The sequence below is a fragment of the Leptodactylus fuscus genome, chromosome 2 (assembly GCF_031893055.1).
Source record: "Leptodactylus fuscus isolate aLepFus1 chromosome 2, aLepFus1.hap2, whole genome shotgun sequence".
In the NCBI taxonomy this organism is placed as follows: Eukaryota; Metazoa; Chordata; class Amphibia; order Anura; family Leptodactylidae; genus Leptodactylus; species Leptodactylus fuscus.
Genome location: NC_134266.1, coordinates 273,149,536 through 273,171,006, shown reverse-complemented (window position 1 = coordinate 273,171,006; position 21,471 = coordinate 273,149,536).

Below are 21,471 nucleotides of genomic sequence, written 5' to 3'. Positions count from 1 at the left end.
CTGGGCTTCTGCTACCTGACCCCTGTTGGCCTCTGGGCTTCTGCTACCTGTCCCCTGTTGGCCTCTGGGCTTCTGCTACCTGTCCCCTGTTGGCCTCTGGGCTTCTGCCACCTGTCCCCTGTTGGCCTCTGGGCTTCTGCTACTTTTCCCCTGTTGGCTTCTGGGCTTCTGCTACCTGTCCCCTGTTGGCTTCTGGGCTTCTGCTACCTGTCCCCTGTTGGCCTCTGGGCTTCTGTTACCTGACCCCTGTTGGCTTCTGGATTTCTGCTACCTGTCCCCTGTTGGCCTCTGGGCTTCTGCTACTTGTCCCCTGTTGGCCTCTGGGCTTCTGCTACCTGACCCCTGTTGGCCTCTGGGCTTCTGCTACCTGTCCCCTGTTGGCCTCTGGGCTTCTGCCACCTGTTCCCTGTTGGCCTCTGGGCTTCTGCTACCTGTCCCCTCTTGGCCTCTGGGCTTCTGCCACCTGTCCCCTCTTGGCCTCTGGGCTTCTGCTACCTGACCCCTGTTGGCCTCTGGGCTCTGCTACCTGTCCCCTGTTGGCCTCTGGGCTTCCGCCACCTGACCCCTGTTGGCCTCTGGGCTTCTGCTACCTGTCCCCTGTTGGCTTCTGGGCTTCCGCCACCTGACCCCTGTTGGCCTCTGGGCTTCTGCTACCTGTCCCCTGTTGGCCTCTGGGCTTCTGCCACCTGTCCCCTGTTGGCCTCTGGGCTTCTGCTACCTGACCCCTGTTGGCCTGTGGGCTTCTGCTACCTGTCCCCTGTTGGCCTGTGGGCTTCCGCCACCTGACCCCTGTTGGCCTCTGGGCTTCTGCTACCTGTCCCCTGTTGGCCTGTGGGCTTCTGCTACCTGTCCCCTGTTGGCCTCTGGGCTTCCGCCACCTGACCCCTGTTGGCCTCTGGGCTTCTGCTACCTGTCCCCTGTTGGCCTCTGGGCTTCCGCCACCTGACCCCTGTTGGCCTCTGGGCTTCTGCCACATGACCCCTGTTGGCCTCTGGGCTTCTGCTACCTGTCCCCTGTTGGCCTGTGGGCTTCTGCTACCTGTCCCCTGTTGGCCTGTGGGCTTCCGCCACCTGACCCCTGTTGGCCTCTGGGCTTCTGCTACCTGTCCCCTGTTGGCTTCTGGGCTTCTGCTACCTGTCCCCTGTTGGCCTCTGGGCTTCTGCTACTTGTCCCCTGTTGGCCTCTGGGCTTCTGCTACCTGTCCCCTGTTGGCCTCTGGGCTTCTGCTACCTGCCCCCTGTTGGCCTCTGGGCTTCTGCTACCTGACCCCTGTTGGCTTCTGGGCTTCTGCTACCTGTCCCCTGTTGGCCTCTGGGCTTCTGCTACCTGTCCCTTGTTGGCCTCTGGGCTTCTGCTACTTGTCCCCTGTTGGCCTCTGGGCTTCTGCTACCTGTCCCCTGTTGGCCTCTGGGCTTCTGCTACTTGTCCCCTGTTGGCCTCTGGGCTTCTGCTACCTGTCCCCTGTTGGCTTCTGGGCTTCTGCTACCTGTCCCTTGTTGGCCTCTGGGCTTCTGCCACCTGTCCCCTGTTGGCCTCTGGGCTTCTGCTACTTGTCCCCTGTTGGCTTCTGGGTTTCTGCTACTTGTCCCCTGTTGGCCTCTGGGCTTCTGCTACCTGACCCCTGTTGGCCTCTGGGCTTCTGCTACCTGTCCCCTGTTGGCCTCTGGGCTTCTGCTACCTGTCCCCTGTTGGCCTCTGGGCTTCTGCCACCTGTCCCCTGTTGGCCTCTGGGCTTCTGCTACTTTTCCCCTGTTGGCTTCTGGGCTTTTGCTACCTGTCCCCTGTTGGCTTCTGGGCTTCTGCTACCTGTCCCCTGTTGGCCTCTGGGCTTCTGTTACCTGACCCCTGTTGGCTTCTGGATTTCTGCTACCTGTCCCCTGTTGGCCTCTGGGCTTCTGCTACTTGTCCCCTGTTGGCCTCTGGGCTTCTGCTACCTGACCCCTGTTGGCCTCTGGGCTTCTGCTACTTGTCCCCTGTTGGCCTCTGGGCTTCTGCCACCTGTTCCCTGTTGGCCTCTGGGCTTCTGCTACCTGTCCCCTCTTGGCCTCTGGGCTTCTGCCACCTGTCCCCTCTTGGCCTCTGGGCTTCTGCTACCTGACCCCTGTTGGCCTCTGGGCTCTGCTACCTGTCCCCTGTTGGCCTCTGGGCTTCCGCCACCTGACCCCTGTTGGCCTCTGGGCTTCTGCTACCTGTCCCCTGTTGGCTTCTGGGCTTCCGCCACCTGACCCCTGTTGGCCTCTGGGCTTCTGCTACCTGTCCCCTGTTGGCCTCTGGGCTTCTGCCACCTGTCCCCTGTTGGCCTCTGGGCTTCTGCTACCTGACCCCTGTTGGCCTGTGGGCTTCTGCTACCTGTCCCCTGTTGGCCTGTGGGCTTCCGCCACCTGACCCCTGTTGGCCTCTGGGCTTCTGCTACCTGTCCCCTGTTGGCCTGTGGGCTTCTGCTACCTGTCCCCTGTTGGCCTCTGGGCTTCCGCCACCTGACCCCTGTTGGCCTCTGGGCTTCTGCTACCTGTCCCCTGTTGGCCTCTGGGCTTCCGCCACCTGACCCCTGTTGGCCTCTGGGCTTCTGCCACATGACCCCTGTTGGCCTCTGGGCTTCTGCTACCTGTCCCCTGTTGGCCTGTGGGCTTCTGCTACCTGTCCCCTGTTGGCCTGTGGGCTTCCGCCACCTGACCCCTGTTGGCCTCTGGGCTTCTGCTACCTGTCCCCTGTTGGCTTCTGGGCTTCTGCTACCTGTCCCCTGTTGGCCTCTGGGCTTCTGCTACTTGTCCCCTGTTGGCCTCTGGGCTTCTGCTACCTGTCCCCTGTTGGCCTCTGGGCTTCTGCTACCTGCCCCCTGTTGGCCTCTGGGCTTCTGCTACCTGACCCCTGTTGGCTTCTGGGCTTCTGCTACCTGTCCCCTGTTGGCCTCTGGGCTTCTGCTACCTGTCCCTTGTTGGCCTCTGGGCTTCTGCTACTTGTCCCCTGTTGGCCTCTGGGCTTCTGCTACCTGTCCCCTGTTGGCCTCTGGGCTTCTGCTACTTGTCCCCTGTTGGCCTCTGGGCTTCTGCTACCTGTCCCCTGTTGGCTTCTGGGCTTCTGCTACCTGTCCCTTGTTGGCCTCTGGGCTTCTGCCACCTGTCCCCTGTTGGCCTCTGGGCTTCTGCTACTTGTCCCCTGTTGGCTTCTGGGTTTCTGCTACTTGTCCCCTGTTGGCCTCTGGGCTTCTGCTACCTGACCCCTGTTGGCCTCTGGGCTTCTGCTACCTGTCCCCTGTTGGCCTCTGGGCTTCTGCTACCTGTCCCCTGTTGGCCTCTGGGCTTCTGCCACCTGTCCCCTGTTGGCCTCTGGGCTTCTGCTACTTTTCCCCTGTTGGCTTCTGGGCTTCTGCTACCTGTCCCCTGTTGGCTTCTGGGCTTCTGCTACCTGTCCCCTGTTGGCCTCTGGGCTTCTGTTACCTGACCCCTGTTGGCTTCTGGATTTCTGCTACCTGTCCCCTGTTGGCCTCTGGGCTTCTGCTACTTGTCCCCTGTTGGCCTCTGGGCTTCTGCTACCTGACCCCTGTTGGCCTCTGGGCTTCTGCTACCTGTCCCCTGTTGGCCTCTGGGCTTCTGCCACCTGTTCCCTGTTGGCCTCTGGGCTTCTGCTACCTGTCCCCTCTTGGCCTCTGGGCTTCTGCCACCTGTCCCCTCTTGGCCTCTGGGCTTCTGCTACCTGACCCCTGTTGGCCTCTGGGCTCTGCTACCTGTCCCCTGTTGGCCTCTGGGCTTCCGCCACCTGACCCCTGTTGGCCTCTGGGCTTCTGCTACCTGTCCCCTGTTGGCTTCTGGGCTTCCGCCACCTGACCCCTGTTGGCCTCTGGGCTTCTGCTACCTGTCCCCTGTTGGCCTCTGGGCTTCTGCCACCTGTCCCCTGTTGGCCTCTGGGCTTCTGCTACCTGACCCCTGTTGGCCTCTGGGCTTCTGCTACCTGTCCCCTGTTGGCCTGTGGGCTTCCGCCACCTGACCCCTGTTGGCCTCTGGGCTTCTGCTACCTGTCCCCTGTTGGCCTGTGGGCTTCTGCTACCTGACCCCTGTTGGCCTCTGGGCTCTGCTACCTGTCCCCTGTTGGCCTCTGGGCTTCTGCCACCTGTTCTCTGGTGGCCCTTTGGCTTCTGCTACCTGTCCCCTGTTGGCCTCTGGGCTTCTGCCACCTTTCCCCTATTAGCCTCTGGGCTTCTGCTACCTGTCCCCTGTTGGCCTCTGGGCTTCTGCCACCTGTCCCCTGTTGGCCCTTTGGCTTCTGCCACCTGTCCCCTATTAGCCTCTGGTCTTCTCTGGCCTGTCCTGCCCTGGATTTGCTTTAGACCCGGCTTCTGATTTCTGTACAATCTGTCCTGGATCCGTCATCTTTCATACTGAACATGATCTGTGTCTTGTATTTAGTCAATGTTCACACCAGTGGCGTAACCAGGAATGTCTGAGCCCCAAGGCGAACATATGACATGGGATCCCCCGACCCTGCACAAACCGCATTCCTGCACCCACCATTATGCCCTATAATTGCCCCTACACACGATTATCCTATCACAGTATTGTAGTATTACAGTCTATTGTATTGACTGTATCTATTGTAGTATAACAACTTATTATTCTATTGTATCATTGTAGTATAACAGTCTATTATTCTATTATAGTATTGTAGTATATCAGTCTATTATAGCATTGTATTATAGCGCTGTATTATCCTATTATAGTATTGCAGTATAACAATTTATTATTCTATTATAGTATTGCAGTATATCAGTCTATTACAGCATTGTATTATAGCGCTGTATTATCCTATTATAGTATTACAGTATAACAGTCTATTATTCTATTATAGTATTGTAGTATATCAGTCTATTACAGCATTGTATTATAGCGCTGTATTATCCTATTATAGTATTACAGTATAACAGTTTATTATTCTATTATAGTATTGTAGTATATCAGTCTATTACAGCATTGTATTATAGCGCTGTATTATCCTATTATAGTATTACAGTATAACAGTCTATTATTCTATTATAGTATTGTAGTATATCAGTCTATTACAGCATTGTATTATAGCGCTGTATTATCCTATTTTAGTATTACAGTATAACAGTCTATTATTCTATTATAGTATTGTAGTATATCAGTCTATTATAGCATTGTATTATAGCGCTGTATTATCCTATTATAGTATTACAGTATAACAGTTTATTATTCTATTATAGTATTGTAGTATATCAGTCTATTATAGCATTGTATTATAGCGCTGTATTATCCTATTATAGTATTGCAGTATAACAATTTATTATTCTATTATAGTATTGCAGTATATCAGTCTATTACAGCATTGTATTATAGCGCTGTATTATCCTATTATAGTATTACAGTATAACAGTCTATTATTCTATTATAGTATTGTAGTATATCAGTCTATTACAGCATTGTATTATAGCGCTGTATTATCCTATTATAGTATTACAGTATAACAGTTTATTATTCTATTATAGTATTGTAGTATATCAGTCTATTACAGCATTGTATTATAGCGCTGTATTATCCTATTATAGTATTACAGTATAACAGTCTATTATTCTATTATAGTATTGTAGTATATCAGTCTATTACAGCATTGTATTATAGCGCTGTATTATCCTATTTTAGTATTACAGTATAACAGTCTATTATTCTATTATAGTATTGTAGTATATCAGTCTATTATAGCATTGTATTATAGCGCTGTATTATCCTATTATAGTATTACAGTATAACAATTTATTATTCTATTATAGTATTGCAGTATATCAGTCTAGTATAGTCTATTGTATCATTGTAGTATAACAGTCTATTATTGTATCATAGTATTGCAGTATATCAGTCTCGTATAGCATTGTATTATAGCGCTGTATTATCCTCGGCTTATCGGTATGTACACGGCCTTGTCAGTGTTTGTTGTTACCCACAAATCAGACCCGATCAGTCAATACAGATACAGAGCCAACATGAGAAAGTGGAGTCAGGTATTTGCTTTGATCTCAGTGGCCGGAGCTCTTACACGTCCTGGGACATATTGCATAGAATTGGTCATATTGAGACACATGGACAAAATACATTGTAACAGGCGGTGACAGCGCTACAGTATATGGCGCCTGCAGACCCTAAATAGTGTCCTTCACAAAGAGGACTAGCCATGCACTATTCTATACGTTACCCCCTGCCCCATAGGAGAAATAGAGATAAAAGTGACTGTCCCAGGTGGGCACAATACAGGGATGTCCTACAAGGTTTGTCACTCATCTGAGCTGCAGTACCAGACACGGCCTGTGAATAGGTGTGGCACTGTTTTTGGAATGGAGCAGACATGTTGGAGCCCCATAGCTTGGACCCCCCATTGGTACATCCTATCCCCAGCCAGGCTTGCGGCTTGTATTATTGCAGTCAATGTCCTTCTTAGGTTGTGATAAGAGCGCCATTGTGTTACTTGGGCTGGTGGCGGCGCACTTGTCTTTGTTATCGCTGGGTAAATATTGCAGTAACTCGGGTACTGTGAGAATTTTATGTATCTGCCAAGGAAAACACGGAGCGGCACAAGTCATACAAAGTATATACGGGAATGTCTGCAGTAACTGGAGAGTTCACAGATCACTGAGGGATATCAATGACACAATGTAACAAATCCCCTCTCTATGGAAACCTGTATAATGACCGACTGTGACATCACAACACACCTGACAGGGGACTGGAAGGGATTGGTTTTATTGTCCTTCACTTCCCCTGAGCCTCTACTTATTACATTGTGGGTTGTGAAGAGACCCCAGTGTATAATGATAGCATTATACTGGGCGAGGCACTGTGGTGAGCATGTTATACTGTGTGGAGAATATTATATTGTGAAGAGCATATTATATTGTGTGGATCATATTATACTGTGTGGAGAATATTATATTATGTGTAGCATATTACATTGTGTGGAGCATATTATACTGTGTGGAGCATATTATACTGTGTAGAGAATATTATATTATGTGTAGCATATTATAATTGTGTGGAGCATATTATACTGTGTGGAGCATATTATACTGTGTGTAGCATATTATATTGTGTGGATCATATTATACTTCGTGGAGAATATTATATTGTGTGGAGCATATTATACTGTGTGGAGCATATTATACTGTGTAGAGAATATTATATTATGTGTAGCATATTATAATTGTGTGGAGCATATTATACTGTGTGGAGCATATTATACTGTGTGTAGCATATTATATTGTGTGGATCATATTATACTTCGTGGAGAATATTATATTGTGTGGAGCATATTATATTGTGTGGAGCATATTATACTGTGTGGAGCATATTATATTGTGTGGAGCATATTATACTGTGTGCAGCATATTATACTGTGTGGAGCATATTATACTGTGTGGAGCATATTATATTGTGTGGAGCATATTTATACTGTGTGGAGCATATTATATTGTGTGGAGCATATTATACTGTGTGTAGCATATTATATTGTGCGGATCATATTATACTTTGTGGAGAATATTATATTGTGTGGAGCATATTATATTGTGTGGAACATATTATACTGTGTGGAGCATATTATATTGTGTGGAGCATATTATACTGTGTGCAGCATATTATACTGTGTGGAGCATATTATATTGTGTGGAGCATATTATACTGTGTGGAGCATATTATACTGTGTGGAGCATATTATATTGTGTGGAGCATATTATACTGTTTGGAGCATATTATACTGTGTGGAGCATATTATATTGTGGGTGCTACTAGGGAGCATTATACCATGGTGGGGGCCACTGTGGGTCATTATAATGTGTGGGGCCAATGTAGTATATTATATACTATACTGTGTGGGGCCAATATGGAGCATTATATACTATGTGAAGCATTATTCTATGGAGCGGCTCCTGCTGGCAGCCCGTTGTGCTATGTCGGCATCTCTATAATCTTGCACATACGTGTAGTGCTCCATGGTTGTGTCAACTTATCGTGCCCCATATATGGAAGTACAAAAAAGTTACAGGTGTCAGAATAGGGGGAATTTTTTTTCAAAGTGTTTTTTAAGGTGTTAAAATGTCACAAATACTATATAAATTTGGTATTGCCATAATCGCAACAACACAAACTATACAAGTGATATATCAGTTTGACTGCACAGTGAATGACATAAAAATTCACTTTTCGCAGATTTCACCCCATTCTGCATCTTTTTCCAGCTTCTCAGTACATTTTATGGGATGCAGGACTTTTCTCTCCACATGTTTCATGCAGAAACCGATGTGAACCAGGCCTAAGAATTTGCTATAACAAAATCTTTTTGCCAAAAATCTTTTAACTCTGATGTAACAATGTTGAAATTGTCATATTTTGCAACATTTTTTAAACTTTTTGCAATGTTCACAATGTCACTTGCAAATTTGTTTCACATAGGCAGAGGCATAGCTATAGGGTATTAGAAGGAGTATGTGCGTCTGGGCCCCCGAGCCTCAAGGGGCCTGAGGTACCATGTGTCCCATAAGAAGATACCATAACAATAGCAGTCCATGACGACAGAAACACAAAGCGCATGTAGTATCCGCCCATAGGGGTCATTGTCACCGGCTGCACGGCTGCTATTCTCATCGCTGTCAGCTCTGATGAGTCAGCCTTGGTCCTCCTACACCCCCGGAGGCGCTCTTGTATCTCAGTCCGCTGTTATTCTCTGGTCCCTGCCAAATTCCTAGAAACCACACAAAACAATGAACCGTTTCACATCTGATCATAGTAGTCGTGTTTGCAGAGATTACATATAATCTGTAGCTTGTTGTGTTTGTACAGGGGAAGGCAAACATTCGCAGAAAACTGTCAGAAAACCGCAACGCCACCGCCGCTGCCAAACACAACACCACTTAGATTTACTGGTAGTTATATCATAATGTCCCAGTCTTCATTGCATCACCTGGGGTAATGATGTGTACAAGGTGTCATATACAAGGCGTCATATACAAGGTGTCATATACAAGGTGTCATATACAAGGTGTCATATACAAGGTGTCATATACAAGGTGTCATATACAAGGCGTCATGTACAAGGTGTCATATACAAGGCGTCATATACAAGGCGTCATGTACAAGGCGTCATATACAAGGTGTCATGTACAAGGCGTCATGTACAAGGCGTCATATACAAGGTGTCATATACAAGGTGTCATATACAAGTTGTCATATACAAGGCGTCACATACAAGGCGTCATATACAAGGCGTTATGTACAAGGCGTCATGTACAAGGCGTCATATACAAGGTGTCATGTACAAGGCGTCATATACAAGGCGTCATATACAAGGCATCATGTACAAGGTGTCATATACAAGGCGTCATATACAAGGCGTCATATACAAGGCGTCATGTACAAGGTGTCATATACAAGGCGTCATATACAAGGCGTTATGTACAAGGCGTCATGTACAAGGCGTCATATACAAGGTGTCATGTACAAGGCGTCATATACAAGGCGTCATATACAAGGCGTCATATACAAGGTGTCATATACAAGGCATCATGTACAAGGTGTCATATACAAGGCATCATGTACAAGGTGTCATATACAAGGCGTCATATACAAGGCGTCATATACAAGGCATCATGTACAAGGTGTCATATACAAGGCGTCATATACAAGGTGTCATATACAAGGCGTCATATACAAGGCATCATGTACAAGGTGTCATATACAAGGCGTCATATACAAGGCGTCATATACAAGGCATCATGTACAAGGCGTCATATACAAGGCGTCATATACAAGGTGTCATATACAAGGCATCATGTACAAGGTGTCATATACAAGGCATCATGTACAAGGTGTCATATACAAGGTGTCATATACAAGGCGTCATATACAAGGCATCATGTACAAGGTGTCATATACAAGGCGTCATATACAAGGTGTCATATACAAGGCGTTATGTACAAGGCGTCATGTACAAGGCGTCATATACAAGGTGTCATGTACAAGGCGTCATATACAAGGCGTCATATACAAGGCATCATGTACAAGGTGTCATATACAAGGTGTCATATACAAGGCGTCATATACAAGGCATCATGTACAAGGTGTCATATACAAGGCGTCATATACAAGGTGTCATATACAAGGCGTTATGTACAAGGCGTCATGTACAAGGCGTCATATACAAGGTGTCATGTACAAGGCGTCATATACAAGGCGTCATATACAAGGCATCATGTACAAGGTGTCATATACAAGGCGTCATATACAAGGCGTCATATACAAGGCGTCATGTACAAGGTGTCATATACAAGGCGTCATATACAAGGCGTTATGTACAAGGCGTCATGTACAAGGCGTCATATACAAGGTGTCATGTACAAGGCGTCATATACAAGGCGTCATATACAAGGCGTCATATACAAGGTGTCATATACAAGGCATCATGTACAAGGTGTCATATACAAGGCATCATGTACAAGGTGTCATATACAAGGCGTCATATACAAGGCGTCATATACAAGGCATCATGTACAAGGTGTCATATACAAGGCGTCATATACAAGGTGTCATATACAAGGCGTCATATACAAGGCGTCATATACAAGGCATCATGTACAAGGTGTCATATACAAGGCGTCATATACAAGGCGTCATATACAAGGCATCATGTACAAGGCGTCATATACAAGGCGTCATATACAAGGTGTCATATACAAGGCATCATGTACAAGGTGTCATATACAAGGCATCATGTACAAGGTGTCATATACAAGGTGTCATATACAAGGCGTCATATACAAGGCATCATGTACAAGGTGTCATATACAAGGCGTCATATACAAGGTGTCATATACAAGGCGTCATATACAAGGCGTCATATACAAGGCATCATGTACAAGGTGTCATATACAAGGCGTCAGAGTGTCAGATAGAAATATCTTCTACACAAAATATCAGAGACTTGAACCTTCACATGAAGCCTTTAGTTTTAGCTTTGCAATGTCAATGAGTTAGATTGTAAACCTGCTACTGCTCTGATGTGTCCAATGTCTAATATCTATACCCATGTCTATTACCTGTACTCATGTCTAGTACCTGTACCTAAGTCAGTACCTGTGCCCATGCCTATTACCTTTCCCCATGCCTAATACCTGTACCCATGTCTAGTACCTGTGCCCATACCTAGTACCTGTGCCCATGTCTAGTAACTGTCCCATGTCTAATACCTGTGCCCATGTCTAGTAACTGTCCCATGTCTAATACCTGTGCCCATGTCTAGTAACTGTCCCATGTCTAATACCTGTGCCCATGCCTATTACCTTTCCCCATGCCTAATACCTGTACCATGTCTATTACCTGTGCCCATGCCTGGTAATTTTGTACCTATATCCATTACTTGTGCCCATGCCTATTACCTGTACCCATGTCTAATACCTGTGCCCACATCTAGTACCTGTGCCCTTGTCTAGTATCTGTACCACGTCTAGTATTTGTGACCACGTCTAATACCTGTACCCGTGTCTAGTACCTATACACACATCTTGCTCTTCTCTCCATGTCTTGCACTGTGGGGATGATATCACCAAAGGTCCTGGATAAGGCACCTGCTGATGCTAATAACACTGGAGGAGGTGATGGGGATGACATGACTATGAGGGGGAGAGTCTATGGGCAGTATATGAGAGGGAGCTATAGGGGGCAGGTTATGTAAGAGGAGGAGCAGGACTACATTGTGACAGAAGAGATAGGGCGGAAGATCAGGGGGGTGATCTTCAGTCACACGGTAGTCCTCCATAGTATCTGCAGCCAGCAGAGAGAGACCTTCTGCTGCACAGCAACTCATGCTAGAAAAATGAGGTCACTCTGTCATCATGTGACTTAATGAAGAAGGTGAAAGTGTAGGACAGAAAGAAACAATTAGGGACTAAAAAACAGAAACCCAGGGGGCGCAGGGGACTGAGGTCAAGTATGGACTATGGGGGATGAGGCCAGTGGAGTAACATCTAAGGATAGAAATGATACAACTATATTGTCCTGCTTAATACATATAGTGAGATTACAGAAACATCAACTCCAGCATACCATAGGAGCGGTATTATAGTAGTTACGGTATATTAGGAGCGGTATTATAGTTGTTACGGTATATTAGGAGCGGTATTATAGCAGTTACAGTATATTGGGAGCGGTATTATAGTAGTTATTGTATATTAGGAGCGGTATTATAGTAGTTACTGTATATTAGGAGCGGTATTATAGTAGTTACGGTATATTAGGAGCGGTATTATAGTAGTTACTGTATATTAGGAGCGGTATTATAGTAGTTACGGTATATTAGGAGCAGTATTATAGTAGTTACGGTATATTAGGAGCGGTATTATAGTAGTTACGGTATATTAGGAGCAGTATTATAGTAGTTACGGTATATTAGGAGCGGTATTATAGTAGTTACGGTATATTAGGAGCGGTATTATAGTAGTTACGGTATATTAGGAGCGGTATTATAGTAATTACGGTATATTAGGAGCGGTATTATAGTAATTACGGTATATTAGGAGCGGTATTATAGTAGTTATGTTATATTGGGAGCGGTATTATAGTAGTTACGGTATATTGGGAGCGGTATTATAGTAGTTATGGTATATTAGGAGCGGTATTATAGTAGTTACGGTATATTAGGAGCGGTATTATAGTAGTTACGGTATATTAGGAGCGGTATTATAGTAGTTACGGTATATTAGGAGCGGTATTATAGCAGTTACGGTATATTAGGAGCGGTATTATAGCAGTTACTGTATATTAGGAGCGGTATTATAGCAGTTACGGTATATTAGGAGCGGTATTATAGTAGTTACGGTAGATTAGGAGCGGTATTATAGTAGTTACGGTATATTGGGAGCGGTATTATAGTAGTTACGGTATATTAGGAGCGGTATTATAGTAGTTACGGTATATTGGGAGCGGTATTATAGTAGTTACGGTATATTGGGAGTGGTATTATAGTAGTTACGGTACATTAGGAGCGGTATTATAGTAGTTACGGTATATTAGGAGCGGTATTATAGTAGTTACAGTATATTCAGAGCAGTATTATAGTAGTTACGGTATATTGGGAGCGGTATTATAGTAGTTACGGTATATTAGGAGCGGTATTATTGTAGTTACGGTATATTGGGAGCGGTATTATAGTAGTTACGGTATATTGGGAGCAGTATTATAGTAGTTACGATATATTGGGAGCGGTATTATAGTAGTTACGATATATTGGGAGCGGTATTATAGTAGTTACGGTATATTAGGAGCGGTATTATTGTAGTTACGGTATATTGGGAGCGGTATTATAGTAGTTACGATATATTGGGAGCAGTATTATAGTAGTTACGATATATTGGGAGCGGTATTATAGTAGTTACGATATATTGGGAGCGGTATTATAGTAGTTACGGTATATTGGGAGCGGTATTATAGTAGTTACGGTATATTGGGAGTGGTATTATAGTAGTTACGGTAGATTAGGAGCGGTATTATAGTAGTTACGGTAGATTAGGAGCGGTATTATAGTAGTTACGGTATATTGGGAGCGGTATTATAGTAGTTACTGTATATTAGGAGCGGTATTATAGTAGTTACGGTATATTAGGAGCGGTATTATTGTAGTTACGGTATATTAGGAGCGGTATTATAGTAGTTACAGTATATTCAGAGCAGTATTATAGTAGTTACGGTATATTGGGAGCGGTATTATAGTAGTTACGGTATATTAGGAGCGGTATTATTGTAGTTACGGTATATTGAGAGCGGTATTATAGTAGTTATGGTATATTGGGAGCGGTATTATAGTAGTTACGGTATATTCAGAGCGGTATTTTAGCAGTAATATTGTTGTTTTCTAGGATTGTCCTTTACCTCTTATCACATGCGCTCCCATATTACGTCGGACCTCTTAGATGATAACATTGCGGTTACGGTCATCTGATCGGTGCGCTGTGTTCCCGGCTGTGATATATACAATCACTAATGACTTTCCGCTCCGTTGCGCTTCTCAGATGGGATCGATACTTGGTTAGTGACACATCTGCCGCTCTCCGCCGTCTCCTCTTATATCTAGAGATGAGCGAACACTAAAATGTTCGAGGTTCGAAATTCGATTCGAACAGCCGCTCAATGTTCGTGTGTTCGAACGGGTTTCGAACCCCATTATAGTCTATGGGGAACAGATACTCGTTAAGGGGGAAACCCAAATCCGTGTCTGGAGGGTCACCAAGTCCACTATGACACCCCAGGAAATGATGCCAACACCTCTGGAATGACACTGGGGAAGCAGGGGAAGCATGTCTGGGGGCATCTAACACACCAAAGACCCTCTATTACCCCAACATCACAGCCTAACAACTACACACTTTACACACTCAATACCACCTCTCTGACAGTAGGAAAACACCTTGAAACATGTGTATTTGGCACTTGCAGTGAGGAGAGCTTGTCACCAGCAGTGAATTTGGCCCTTGTAGTAAGTTGAGGTTGGCACCAACATTTGTTTTGAAAATCAGGGTGGATTGAGCCTCTAACCAGCAGAGTTTGGGCAAATTCATGGTGGAGGGAGCCTCTAAACACCCCAGTTTGGGCAAATTCATGGTGGAGGGAGCCTCTAAAAACCCCAGTTTGGACCAATTCATGGTGGAGGGAGCCTCTAACCAGCCCAGTTTGGGCAAATTCATGGTGGAGGGAGCCTCTAAAAAACCCAGTTTGGACCAATTCATGGTGGAGGGAGCCTCTAAAAAACCCAGTTTGGACCAATTCATGGTGGAGGGAGCCTCTAAAAACCCCAGTTTGGACCAATTCATGGTGGAGGGAGCCTCTAACCAGCCCAGTTTGGGCAAATTCATGGTGGAGGGAGCCTCTAAAAAACCCAGTTTGGACCAATTCATGGTGGAGGGAGCCTCTAACCAGCCCAGTTTGGGCAAATTCATGGTGGAGGGAGCCTCTAAAAAACCCAGTTTGGACCAATTCATGGTGGAGGGAGCCTCTAACCAGCCCAGTTTGGGCAAATTCATGGTGGAGGGAGCCTCTAAACAGCCCAGTTTGGGCAAATTCATGGTGGAGGGAGCCTCTAAACAGCCCAGTTTGGGCAAATTCATGGTGGAGGGAGCCTCTAACCAGCCCAGTTTGGACCAATTAATGGTGGAGGGAGCCTCTAACCAGCCCAGTTTGGGCAAATTCATGGTGGAGGGAGCCTCTAAACAGCCCAGTTTGGACCAATTCATGGTGGAGGGAGCCTCTAAAAAACCCAGTTTGGACCAATTCATGGTGGAGGGAGCCTCTAAACAGCCCAGTTTGGGCAAATTCATGGTGGAGGGAGCCTCTAACCAGCCCAGTTTGGACCAATTCATGGTGGAGGGAGCCTCTAACCAGCCCAGTTTGGGCAAATTCATGGTGGAGGGAGCCTCTAAACAGCCCAGTTTGGACCAATTCATGGTGGAGGGAGCCTCTAAAAAACCCAGTTTGGACCAATTCATGGTGGAGGGAGCCTCTAAACAGCCCAGTTTGGGCAAATTCATGGTGGAGGGAGCCTCTAACCAGCCCAGTTTGGGCAAATTCATGGTGGAGGGAGCCTCTAAACAGCCAAGTTTTGGGAAATTCATGGTGGAGGGAGCCTCTAACCAGCCCAGTTTGGACCAATTCATGGTGGAGGGAGCCTCTAAACAGCCCAGTTTGGGCAAATTCATGGTGGAGGGAGCCTCTAAAAAACCCAGTTTGGACCAATTCATGGTGGAGGGAGCCTCTAACCAGCCCAGTTTGGACCAATTAATGGTGGAGGGAGCCTCTAAACAGCCAAGTTTGGACCAATTCATGGTGGAGGGAGCCTCTAAAAACCCCAGTTTGGACCAATTCATGGTGGAGGGAGCCTCTAACCAGCCCAGTTTGGGCAAATTCATGGTGGAGGGAGCCTCTAAACAGCCCAGTTTGGGCACATTCATGGTGGAGGGAGCCTCTAATCAGCCCAGTTTGGACCAATTAATGGTGGAGGGAGCCGCTAAACAGCCCAGTTTGGACCAATTCATGGTGGAGGGAGCCTCTAAAAACCCCAGTTTGGACCAATTCATGGTGGAGGGAGCCTCTAAAAAACCCAGTTTGGACCGATTCATGGTGGAGGGAGCCTCTAACCAGCCCAGTTTGGACCAATTAATGGTGGAGAGAGCCTCTAAACAGCCAAGTTTGGACCAATTCATGGTGGAGGGAGCCTCTAAAAACCCCAGTTTGGACCAATTCATGGTGGAGGGAGCCTCTAACCAGCCCAGTTTGGGCAAATTCATGGTGGAGGGAGCCTCTAAACAGCCCAGTTTGGACCAATTCATGGTGGAGGGAGCCTCTAACCAGCCCAGTTTGGGCAAATTCATGGTGGAGGGAGCCTCTAAAAAACCCAGTTTGGACCAATTCATGGTGGAGGGAGCCTCTAACCAGCCCAGTTTGGGCAAATTCATGGTGGAGGGAGCCTCTAACCAGCCCAGTTTGGGCAAATTCATGGTGGAGGGAGCCTCTAAACAGCCCAGTTTGGACCAATTCATGGTGGAGGGAGCCTCTAAAAAACCCAGTTTGGACCAATTCATGGTGGAGGGAGCCTCTAAACAGCCCAGTTTGGGCAAATTCATGGTGGAGGGAGCCTCTAACCAGCCCAGTTTGGACCAATTCATGGTGGAGGGAGCCTCTAAACAGCCAAGTTTTGGGAAATTCATGGTGGAGGGAGCCTCTAACCAGCCCAGTTTGGACCAATTCATGGTGGAGGGAGCCTCTAAACAGCCCAGTTTGGGCAAATTCATGGTGGAGGGAGCCTCTAACCAGCCCAGTTTGGACCAATTAATGGTGGAGGGAGCCTCTAAACAGCCCAGTTTGGACCAATTAATGGTGGAGGGAGCCTCTAAACAGCCAAGTTTGGACCAATTCATGGTGGAGGGAGCCTCTAAAAACCCCAGTTTGGACCAATTCATGGTGGAGGGAGCCTCTAACCAGCCCAGTTTGGGCAAATTCATGGTGGAGGGAGCCTCTAACCAGCCCAGTTTGGACCAATTAATGGTGGAGGGAGCCTCTAAACAGCCAAGTTTGGATCAATTCATGGTGGAGGGAGCCTCTAAAAACCCCAGTTTGGACCAATTCATGGTGGAGGGAGCCTCTAACCAGCCCAGTTTGGGCAAATTCATGGTGGAGGGAGCCTCTAAACAGCCCAGTTTGGGCACATTCATGGTGGAGGGAGCCTCTAACCAGCCCAGTTTGGACCAATTAATGGTGGAGGGAGCCGCTAAACAGCCCAGTTTGGACCAATTCATGGTGGAGGGAGCCTCTAAAAACCCCAGTTTGGACCAATTCATGGTGGAGGGAGCCTCTAAAAAACCCAGTTTGGACCGATTCATGGTGGAGGGAGCCTCTAACCAGCCCAGTTTGGACCAATTAATGGTGGAGGGAGCCTCTAAACAGCCAAGTTTGGACCAATTCATGGTGGAGGGAGCCTCTAAAAACCCCAGTTTGGACCAATTCATGGTGGAGGGAGCCTCTAACCAGCCCAGTTTGGGCAAATTCATGGTGGAGGGAGCCTCTAAACAGCCCAGTTTGGGCACATTCATGGTGGAGGGAGCCTCTAACCAGCCCAGTTTGGACCAATTAATGGTGGAGGGAGCCGCTAAACAGCCCAGTTTGGACCAATTCATGGTGGAGGGAGCCTCTAAAAACCCCAGTTTGGACCAATTCATGGTGGAGGGAGCCTCTAAAAAACCCAGTTTGGACCAATTCATGGTGGAGGGAGCCTCTAACCAGCCCAGTTTGGACCAATTAATGGTGGAGGGAGCCTCTAAACAGCCAAGTTTGGACCAATTCATGGTGGAGGGAGCCTCTAAAAACCCCAGTTTGGACCAATTCATGGTGGAGGGAGCCTCTAACCAGCCCAGTTTGGGCAAATTCATGGTGGAGGGAGCCTCTAAACAGCCCAGTTTGGGCAAATTCATGGTGGAGGGAGCCTCTAACCAGCCCAGTTTGGACCAATTAATGGTGGAGGGAGCCTCTAAACAGCCAAGTTTGGACCAATTAATGGTGGAGGGAGCCGCTAAACAGCCCAGTTTGGACCAATTCATGGTGGAGGGAGCCTCTAAAAACCCCAGTTTGGACCAATTCATGGTGGAGGGAGCCTCTAAACAGCCCAGTTTGGGCAAATTCATGGTGGAGGGAGCCTCTAACCAGCAGAGTTGGTGGAAATCAGGGTGGAGGGAGCCTCTAACCAGCAGAGTTGGGGGAAATCAGGGTGGAGGGAGCCTAGTATTAGCAGAATTGTGCAACGCTTATGGTGGATGAGTATGAGGATGCGGAGGAATTGGAGAGGTTGAGTACAGACATGGAGTTTCATGTTGGGGTGCTTTACACAGGTGGGCACAAAAATGACGGCTCTACCCAGTGGTGGTTCATTTTTATCAAAGTGAGCCGGTCGGCACTCTCAGCTGACAGACGGGTGCGCTTGTCAGTGATGATGCCACCGGCTGCACTGAACACCCTCTCAGATAGGACGCTGGCGGCAGGACAGGACAGCACCTCCAAGGCATATAGGGCAAGTTCAAGCCACAGGTCCAACTTCGACACCCAATACGTGTAGGGCGCAGAGGGGTCGGAGAGGACAGGGCTGTGGTCGGAAAGGTATTCCCGCAACATGCGCCTATACTTCTCACGCCTGGTGACACTAGGACCCTCTGTGGCGGCACTTTGGCGAGGGGGTGCCATCAAGGTGTCCCAGACCTTAGACAGTGTGCCCCTCGTTTGTGTGGACCGGTGAGAACTTGGTTGCCTACTGGAGGAACTGCCCTCCCTGCCGCCAACGTCACATGCTGGAAACATCTCCATCATATTCTGCACCAATTGCCTGTGGCAAGCATTGATGCGATTGGCCCTCCCCTCTACCGGAATAAAAGACGAGATGTTGTTTTTATACCGGGGGTCAAGGATAGCAAAGATCCAGTACTGGTTGTCCTCCATGATTTTGACAATATGCTTGTCGGTTGTAAAGCACCCCAACATGAACTCAGCCATGTCTGCCACAGTGTTAGTTGGCATGACTCCTCTGGCCCCACTGGAAAGTTAAATCTCCATTTCCTCCTCATCCTCCATGTCTACCCATCCGCGCTGCAACAATGGGACGATTCGAAGTTGCCCGGAAGCCTCCTGTATCACCATCACATCATCGGACAACTCTTCTTCCTCCTCCTCCTCCTCCTCCATTAAACGCAGTGAAGCGGACAGATGTGTGGACCTACTCTCCAGCTGTGACGGATCGGATGCTATCCCTAACTCCTCTGTGTGATCTGAGTTATCCCTGATGTCAATCAGGGATTCTCTCAGAACACACAAGAGCGGGATTGTAAGGCTCACCATCGCATCCTCAGAGCTCACCCTCCTTGTGGACTCCTCAAAGACCCGTAGGATGTCACAAAGGTCTCTCATCCATGGCCACTCATGGATGTGAAACTGAGGCAGCTGACTTTGTGGCACCCTAGGGTTTTGTAGCTGGTATTCCATCAAAGGTCTCTGCTGCTCAACCACTCTATTCAACATCTGAAACGTTGAGTTCCAGCGTGTGGGGACGTCGCACAAAAGCCGGTGTTGTGGCACATGCAGGCGTTGCTGGAGAGATTTTAAGCTAGCAGCGGCTACTGTCGACTTGCGAAAGTGGGCGCACATGCGCCGCACTTTCACCAGTAGCTCTGGAACATTGGGGTAGCTCTTTAGGAAACGTTGCACCACTAGGTTGAAGACGTGGGCCAGGCATGGAACATGTTGGAGTCCGGCAAGCTCCAGAGCTGCTACCAGGTTCCGGCCGTTATCACAAACGACCATGCCTGGGCCCAGGTGCAGCGGCTCAAACCATATTGCCGTCTCATCGAGGAGGGCATCCCTCACCTCGGAGGCAGTGTGCTGTCTGTCCCCCAAGCTGATCAGCTTCAGCACAGCCTGCTGACGTCTACCAACGCCAGTGCTGCAACGTTTCCAACTCGTAGCTGGGGTCAATCTAACAGCGGAGGAGGAGGCGGTGGCGGAGGAGGAGGCGGTGGCGGAGGAGGAGGCGGTAGAGGAGGAGGAGGAGGGGGGTGTTCTTCTCGTGTCCCTGCCAGGAATGTTAGGCGGGGAGACGAGGTACACCGGGCCAGTTTGGGAAGCAGTCCCAGCCTCAACTACATTCACCCAGTGTGCCGTCAGTGAAATGTAGCGTCCCTGTCCGCATGCACTTGTCCACGCGTCGGTGGTCAAGTGGACCTTTGTGCAAAGCGCGGAACTAAGGGCCCGCCTGATGTTGAGTGACACGTGCTGGTGCAAGGCGGGGACGGCACACCGGGAGAAGTAGTGACGGCTAGGGACGGCATAGCGAGGTGCCGCAGTTGCCATCAGGTCCAGGAAGGCGGGAGTTTCAACAAGCCGGAACGCCAACATCTCCTGGGCCAGCAGTTTAGCGATGTTGGCGTTCAAGGCTTGCGCGTGTGGGTGGTTAGCAGTGTATTTCTGCCGCCGCTCCAATGTCTGAGAGATGGTGGGTTGTTGTAAAGAAACGCCTGATGGTGCCTTTGATGGTGCAGGAGAAGGAGATAAGACAGGACCAGGGGAGGATGAGGTAGAAGTCAACAAAGTGGCGGAGGCAGATGAAGTGGTGTCCTGGCTCGTCCTCTGGAGTGCATCGCCAGCACAGTCAGCAGTGGCAGTGGCAGAGGCAGAGGCAGTGGCAGAGGCAGTGGCAGTGGCGTGAACGGCAGGCGGCCTTTGTCCTGCCGTTGCTGCCTGCCACTGATTCCAGTGCTTGGATTCCAAATGACGGCGCATTGAAGTGGTGGACAGGTTGCTCTTCTCAGAGCCCCTAATCAATTTCGAGAGGCAAATTGTGCAGACAACACTATATCTGTCCTCGGCGCATTCCTTGAAAAAACTCCACACCTTCGAGAAACGTGCCCTCGAGGTGGGAGTTTTTCGGGGCTGGGTACGAACTGGAACATCTTGGGAGATTCCGGGTGTGGCCTGGCTTCGCCTAAGCTGCTGACCTCTGCCTCTGCCTCTAGCTACCCTTTTTGGTGCTGCACCTGCCTCAACATCCACACTACTTTCCCCGCTTGACATCCCCCCTGTCCAGGTCGGGTCAGTGTCCTCATCATCCACCACTTCCTCTTCCAACTCCTGTCTCATCTCCTCCTCCCGCACAATGCGCCAGTCAACTGGATGCCCTGACGGCAACTGCGTCACATCATCGTCGATGAGGGTGGGTTGCTGGTCATCCACCACCAAATCGAACGGAGATGGAGGAGACTCTAGTGTTTGAGCATCTGGACACAGATGCTCCTCTGTTAGGTTCGTGGAATCGTGACGTGGAGAGGCAGGTTGAGGGACAATGAAAGGAGCGGAGAACAGCTCTGGGGAGCAGGGACAGTTTGGGTTATTGTTCTGTAAA